Source organism: Nelumbo lutea, chromosome 6 (assembly GCF_056320005.1).
Source record: "Nelumbo lutea isolate HS-2025 chromosome 6, American lotus-T2T, whole genome shotgun sequence".
In the NCBI taxonomy this organism is placed as follows: Eukaryota; Viridiplantae; Streptophyta; class Magnoliopsida; order Proteales; family Nelumbonaceae; genus Nelumbo; species Nelumbo lutea.
In genome coordinates, this window is record NC_142689.1 from 66,226,374 (window position 1) to 66,234,931 (window position 8,558).

Here is an 8,558-nt window from a genome sequence, read left to right on the forward strand (position 1 = left end):
AGGGAATTCCCATAATGAACCCAGTGGAACTTCGGGGATAGACAAGGAAGGTAAAGGATGATGGTCAGGGAAGACAACTGAACAACTGAACCAAGATACTGCAATCTCTTGAAAATTGGGAGAATGAAGAGGAAGCTAGGTTATAGAGGACCGTGTCATGTTAAGAAAAATAAATATTAAAAAAATAATAATAAGAAAAACTGTGACAATGGATTTAATTGAATAGCTTGGTAAATAAGGGATACCAGCAAGTTAGGAAGGGATGGAACAAAGAAAATAGGCTTTGGTGAGCAGTTAATAAATAAATACATCAATAGAGTTCCATAAGAAAATAAAAAAATGAAAAAAGTAAAGAGAAGCGAGAAAATTAAAATTCATAAAAATGTAAAAAAAAACAATAAAGATTAACTAATAGAAAAAAAAATAGATAAGTAAAAATAAGGAGGAATTTCTTTTATGTTTTTTTTTATTTCTTTGTTTGTTTTTAGTTAGTTTCTTATATAGATTTGGTTATTTGTATTTGACCATTTACTTGTTGGTATACCATGTGGGCCCCACCTATTGGACCCGGGAGAGGGATGCTTAACCCCTTCCCTCTTCCTTCTGAGTCTTACCCGAACTGGTTTGAACCGTTGCCTTGGGTTATGGAGTCATTATTCAAATAAAGTAGTTTAAGTAATTCTCGGAGGCCCCATCACCTCCATTTCCTTATTTGATGGGTGGTGACTCCATTTCCAACCCAAGTGGCAAGTGAGCCAGTTTTTCCAACACTCATAAGTGGCTGAACAGAATATCTTATCACTTTTCTTTTTAGTGGAAAATTTTATTAAATAATAAAGTATGCACTGTCTTATTGCAAATCTTTATTATAAGTGATTAATACAGTATCATAATTATTTACCCACTCAAATCTTTACTACAATTCTTCTAATATCTAATATCTAGTTTAGTTTATTAAATATGATTATCCAAATATCTTTCTTTTGAAAAAAAAATATGAATCAAGTTTTGAACTTCGGATTATACTCTTGTGCCCTACTTATTGTTCACTCTCTATTGTACTCAAGTTTTCTAAGAGATAAGGAACTATGTACTAGCTCTTGTTCTTATATATTAGTTTTGTTTTTTACAATAAATAGTATTGGTTAAATAAAAATATAATATCTGGTTTCATTGCTTTGTATATATAAGTCTATTTATTTAATTGCAAGTTGCATTACCATGGCTGAACTTTGATCAAATAAACCTTCTATTGAAGATTATCCATCAATACAAGTCTCTCAATCAAATGATAATGAAGCCATAAGTACAAGTAGTAGGAAGAGAACATTGGATGTATGGAATGACTTTTCAATTAGCAAGAATCCATCTAATGAAATAGTTTCTACTTGTAATCATTGTAATAAAAAAAAACTTAATGGTTCTAGTAGCAATGGTATTAGCCACATGAGGAAACATTTTAATCATTGTGTTTGGAAAAAGTGTAAATGTTCAAAACAACAAACTTTAAAAGTGACTAAGGGTACAAATGAAAAAACAAGATTGAAAGGTTTTAAATTTGATTAAGAAATAAGTTGTAAAAATTTTGCATAAATGATTGTGAAGCATGAATACCCTTTCAATATGGTTAAGCATGTATATTTTCATAAGTTTTGCAACAATCTTCAACCATTGTTCAGATTGGTTTCTCGTAATACAATTAGGGCCGACATTATGGCAGTGTACCAAAAGGAGAAAGAAAAACTTTTAGAATTTTTTTTTATGCCCATTTTTTAAAATTGATCTTAGTGATGACAATTTCGTGGGAATTTTCGGGTATCCGACTCGTCTCGACCTTAATAAAATCCATTGTCAAAATTCTATAGGGTTTGAGTTTTGACTTTAGGGTACTTGATACCTGGGATGCATAAGTATGAACATTTTAATCTATTATATTACATATCACACACAAATTTATAAATTTTAAGTACTAAGATAATTATTCTATTATTGATATTTTATTTGTATAAATTTTTTGGAATTAAAATCATCATTTGATGTAAATATGGATTTGATAGATTATTTAGCTATAAAATGCTATTTTTAAATATTATTTCTTTTAAATTTTAATTGGAATTGTTAATTATATACATGTATTGGTTGTTTTGATGAACACAAAAGTTAATAAAATCTATTTTATTTCATTAAATAACACAAAATGCGAAATGACTTAGTGGCTTAAAATAGTGTTAAGAGATTTGATGCTATCATTAATTGATCTAGGTTCAAGTCACATTATAAGCATTAAGAAACTTTTTTTAAGCAGAAAACATTTGGTCAATGGGTTTAACGGGTTTGGAATGGGATGGGTCTAGGAAATTGAGAAAAAAAATTAAATGGGTTTGGGACGGATTTGGAATTAGGGATACATAGGCCTGTTTGGGAATGGATATGGTACTATGAAGTGTAGATTAAGTTTATCAACATTAGACATGCCCTCCAAAAAATTAGGGATTCTGCCAAGTATGTAAATGCGTATCATTTAAGGGATCAAAAGATTCAAAGTGCAATTAATCAAGTAAGTTGTAGGGTTTTATAATGCCACTAATAAATTCTAGGGTTCTAAATATCCAACACTAAACCTTTATTTTATAGATAAAAAATCCATTTGAGGTTGCTTGTGTGGGTTAAGAGTGATCATGTTGAAATAAGGATGATAACAAATGAAATAAATGCAATTTTTAATAAATACTGGCATGAGTGTAGCTTAATATTAACTATTGCTTTGATTCTTGACCCACGATTTAAAATATAATTGATGAAATTTTATTACACTCAAATTTATGGTGATATTGCTTCTTATTACATTAATAAGTTTCAACATGCATTGGTTGATCTTTTTTTTTTTTTTTTTCTGAATATGAAACTGATAACATAAGTTCACTTGTAGGTTGTAATGGTTTTTCAAATGTTAAAAGAGAGTTGTTCCAATACTAAATCATATGAAGATGAAAATGGTAGTGAGGAAAATGACTAAGCATTCAGATTTTTTAATAGTTAGTGTGATAATGAATGTCTTAGTGGTGATAAGCAACACTAAAATTCATATTTGGATCAATATTTGAATGATTCATTTTTTCCTAAAAATCAAGATTTCAATATATTAGATTGGTGGAAAGTGAATAGTCTAATGTTTCCAATACTTTTTAAGATGGCATGCAATATATTTACGATTCTAATTTCCATAGTTACATCATAATCAACATTTTCTATAGATAGTAAAGTAATTGATTCAAGACACAGTTTCCTTCTTCCTGATATTGTTGAAGCTTTAATATGTGGACAAGGTTGGTTGCTACATTTAGATATGAGTAAGTAAAATATTGTTATTTCTTACTTTATTTTTTAATCAACATGTTAATTTTTTTACAACGTATATATCAAAAAATGCTTTCACCAATAAAAACAAGATTCAGTGGAGTTTAGTTGGTCATTAGAAAATTGTAAAAATTTGACAATGACTCAATAAATTAAACCATTTATTTTGTTTTTGAATTTAAGTAAGTGAATGTATCTTTGATTTTTTATAGGATTTGATGGATGAGAAGATTAGCTTGAGAGATTGCATTTGAAAATTGCTTGTCACTTGTGATGGTTCTTATATTAATGAAGAATTAGAGAATTCAAAGTTGGATTATACTTTTTATTGGATTTTATGATTGAATGAGTTATAATTTATAAATTTATTAGGATTTCATGAATGGTTTTGAAGACTTGTTAAATAGTTTAAGACATTTAAGACATTTTGAAAACTTGTTAATGGTTTGAGAACTCTTTTAACAAGATTATTATTGTTTTTTTATCACTTTTTATGGTTATTATTAGATTTTAACATATTTTTATTGTTATTAACATTTAACAGGTTTCACTTAATAACAAGTTTTCTATTATTATATTAGATTTGTTATTATCATGCTTGTTATTATTATAACAGGTTTAATGGTTTATTGTGATATAATTTTAGCAAGTTTTGTTGCCTTTGTAAGAGGGTTTTAATTGCTTTATTATAACATGTTTTTAGCAGGTTGTATCTGGGATTTTTTTAGTAGTTTTTTTTTATTTACTTTTAGTAGGGCTTTCATTGTAGAGTTTTCATAATCAAGTCCACCGGGGAGGACCCAATTGTCCCAAGAATCGATCGGTTTGGTTATGGGTGTAAAATTATGGACCCTATAGGGTATGGGTCAGTTTCGGGTCCACGGGTTCTCTTGTTGGTTCCGAAACCAGTTTTACTTGATTCCGACCCATTGATAACCCTAGTCTTACCATTTCATTGCATCATTGGTCAGATCTCATTTATGCTTTTTTCTCTCAATATACACAAATCAGAAGTTTCGGAGTATTGCCCTCAAATAAACAATTCACTTGTCTTTATAACCTATATCCTCCGTTTTAATAAGAATTAATGTTTTGTTAGTTAAATTAGGAAAACTTTTGTATCTTGGTCTTTCAAACTTGTATTATCATGATCTTGTCCTCTCAGACTTTGGTACTTTAAAAGTCTTGTTTGGAACTCATGCTTTTAGAATGTATAATGTCAAATTGAACGTCTTAATGCTCAAGTTCATGTAATACTTTGATTTTCATTTTGTTTGTCCTTAAGTTTTTTTTTTCATTTAATTTGTTTAGGTGATTGAACTAATTTTAGGATGAAGAAAGATTTTGAGATGTCTATTAAGAGAAGTGCAAGGTGATAAAATTTTTGGATGAAAATGGTGCAGGGTCCAATAAGATTGATGCAATTCAAGCTTTGATAGGAAGTTGCTCATAATACATAAGTTACGAGATAAGGAATTGCAACATCAACTCACACAATTGATTCAATGGTATAGAATTGTATATTTTCTATGTCTTAGAATTTTTTTTGTCTTATTTAGATTTGGCTTCACATACTTTATAATTATAAATTAATCAAATATATGAAGGGAGAAAAGCATGTTTGGCTTTTCACATGTAGGATTTTTGTGATCATAATTATTTAAGATATCAACTATTTTGATTATAACATGATTCATTGTTGAATGATTATTCTTGATATGGTTATTTACTATTCATATTGCATTGGATTAGCCACAGATTGGATACCCTTGTGAAGATGTGAGTGGTTATTATTGTTAGTTTTTCTTTTTCTTCTTTGCTATATTTTAGAATTAATTGGACTTTGTCACATAATGAAGATGAAACTATTGTTTTTGACCTATTTTAGTTGATCTATTATTTTTTCTTCTAGACAACTTACATTGAAAAACATTGCCATGCACTTTCTACAAGTGATAAAAATTATTCGTGTTCCTCTAATAAGTTTAATCATATATTTCCTCCATGATTTGATCTATATGGAAACATTTAACTTCTATCATGATTCACAAGTTTCTCGTGTTAATAGAATTTTTAAGCTAGAAGTTTATGATTTTTTTTTTCATTTTAATGTCAACAGATTAGAAACCATGTTTTGACACATAATCAAATAATCCAAGAAAATTTGCATAATTTTGAATTCAGCCGTAGAGAAGCTTTAAAAACAAGTGAAAGAAGAAGAAAATGAGAACATGATTCCTTTGCTTCGGGAAAAAGAACCTAAAGTAGCCTAAAAACCTTTACACATGATCAACTAATTATAAATTCATGTTTAGCATGTGAGTTTCAAGTTCCTAGAAACAAATGGTGAGTTGATGCTTGTTATTTGAATTGGCACGCATGCATATGAAGCATTCCTTTATGCATGACATTCTAATGTAGTGACCATAGTTCTACAATTGCCTCTACATACATCCGCTCAAAGGTTTACCATGCACCAATGTTATAATATGTATGTTTTAATGTTATTGAGGCACAAGATGAGAATATGAGAAGAGGAAGAGGTTTGAAGATTATAGTATATTGTGCATGTACATTAATTAAAATATATTTTCTTTATTTATCCCTATAAGACTAAAGGTCCAAAGGTTGTCAACAACAGAAACAAATCATTTTGTATTTAACTTTAATTTGGATGAACAAAATTACAAGTTTATTTAATAATTGATATTTGTAACCAATTACAATTAAATTATAGGTTATTTTTAACAAATCCCATATTATTTTGGCAAGTGTAAAAAAAATAGAGATTTAGTGTCAGTTACGACTGTTGCTAAAAAAAAAAAAAAAAAATTGTGGTTGTCACTATAAACCTATAAAGGCAATTGGTCTACCCCTTTAGCAACAGTTGCCACTACTGCTAAAAGATATAATTGTCTCCTATTTTTTTATTTCTAGCGGTAGTTTTCTACTCTTTATCGATAGTTGCTAAAACTGCAATTATATGCTTTAGTAGTAGTTTGCCAATTATTGGTAAAGGTTTTACTGACATTTTTTTTTTTTACTTTTAGCATCAATTTTGATTACTACTAAAGTTATTTTTTCTTGTAGTATGGCATATCCATTTGCTCGTGGATGACTGCATGGCTATTCTTTTAAGTTCAATGGGCATGAGATGAAGCACATTTGCATGGTTGTTAATTCAATAGCACACTTAGACCTATTCATGGGCCATTTTGGGTTGGGATTTTGCCAAATTTTTAATGAACCCGATCTTCTAACTTACAAGCATATCTTCCCCAATGGGTCTCACGACATCCCCTGAGAACCAAACAAGTGGTATGTCAGTTAGGACAAGCTTCTTCTTATCCAACTTCATCTGTTCAAATGTTGCAACAAATAGGATACTAGTTGAACTATTAGAGTCTATAAGGATATGCTTTACCATGTAGTTAGCTATTGTCATATGGACAACCAATGCGTCATCATGGAGCAATCTAATGTCCCTCAAGTTGTCATTAGTGAACACTATGGGTTCTTTGGCCTTTGTCTTCTTTGTGGGTCGGCCTCCTAAGTTAGTTCGCAACTTCGTAACCAAAGTTCTCCTAGTAGTGTGACTGCACCCCACAATTACTGAACCATCCGCAATCACATTGGTGATGCCTGCTAACCCTTTTGGCACCTCTTTCATGTCATCGTCCTATCTCTAGTGCTTTGCAAGTCAGTCTTTTACATACTACTTCAGGTGACCTCGTTTGATCAACTCTTCTATCTCGTTCTTCAGGTTGCGATAATTCTCTATGTCACGACCAACTATCATGTGAAACTTACAATACTTCTTATGGTCTCTCTTGGTAGGGTTCCCTTTTAAGCGGGGTGGCCACTTGAAGAAGTCCTTGCTTTTCACCTACATCAAGATCTCACCTCATGTGACATTCAATGGAGTGTATGACTCGAACTTCCTGGGTGGAGTTCGGGATTGTGATGACGACTCCCCACCTCTTGTCTTTTTGTGGCCTTCTCAATCTTCGCCATCTCGCTTCCTCTTCTTCTTGTCACCTCAGTTCTTCACTAAGAAGAACCCAAAGTGTCTATCCTTGACATCGTAGATCGTTGTTGCCACCTCCACTACAGGATCGAGGTCCTTGACTTTGAGAGCCTTAGATTTGAACCTCTGCACATAATCTCCGAGGCTCTTGCTAGGCTTTAGCGAAATGAGTCTTCTAGCACCTGTGGTTAGTAGTGAAATGAGTCGTAAAAAATCAATGAACTAGGCTTAGTTTGCCATGGAGTTAGGTGGGAGCCAAAATACAAGAGTAAGATTACTTTCCGAAAAGCGATTGGAAAGGCTAAACATATGCTAGTTTCCAAGGTACTGTAGAACAACATTAATGCTTGGAAGCTTTCCACATGATCCATCAGATTTGTGGTCCCATCATAGATCTAAATGTTGGGGTCTTAAACACTAGTGCCTAAGGTTCTAACAAAATGTCTTGAAAGAGAGGTGATGCCGTGGCTAGATTGGGCACACTCGAGGTATGTTTACTTACAACTTCTTGGGCAACAGAGTTATGTCTCTCACTATGGCATTCTCGCTGTTCTGCCCAGTCTTCAACACGTGACCAATGTCGTCATCTTCTACGAGCTTTTGATGCCCCAAAGTGATCCGTTCTAGGGGATAAGTTTGATCTGCTCACCTCCTTCATGACGTACGAACCTTAGGCGGATATTGCAAGTTGTCGGTGCGACGTCTCGTGTTGGCTCCTCTCCTTAAGTTGGCGGTCGTGATGTTTGCTCCAACGTGGGTTGTGATGAGAAAGGGACTTGGTCTTTAGGGAACTCCATCTTATGAAAGGACGTAGGAGGGACTTGTTACTGATCTTGTGGTACAACCGATTGCACTTACTGGGCTGATGGGATAGATTAATTCTGCTGTTGTGTTTGCTAGACATGCTGGGCGAGAAGTTCTTACCGTGGAAAGAGATTCCTCTGTGCTAGGGGTTGCCACACCGCGGTCTCCAACATGGCGTCTCGTGCCACTTCCCTCATGGCTTGTATCAACTCGTCATGCACATGCACTTGGAGGTTCATATCGCGGACTATCTGGGCCAGGTCTTCAAATTCTCATCGAGACACTCCTCTGGGACAAAGAACGCCAAGGAAGGCTCCTCAAAAGTCTCCCTTATCGAATGATGAGAGGCAAGGTGGGATTGAAACATGTT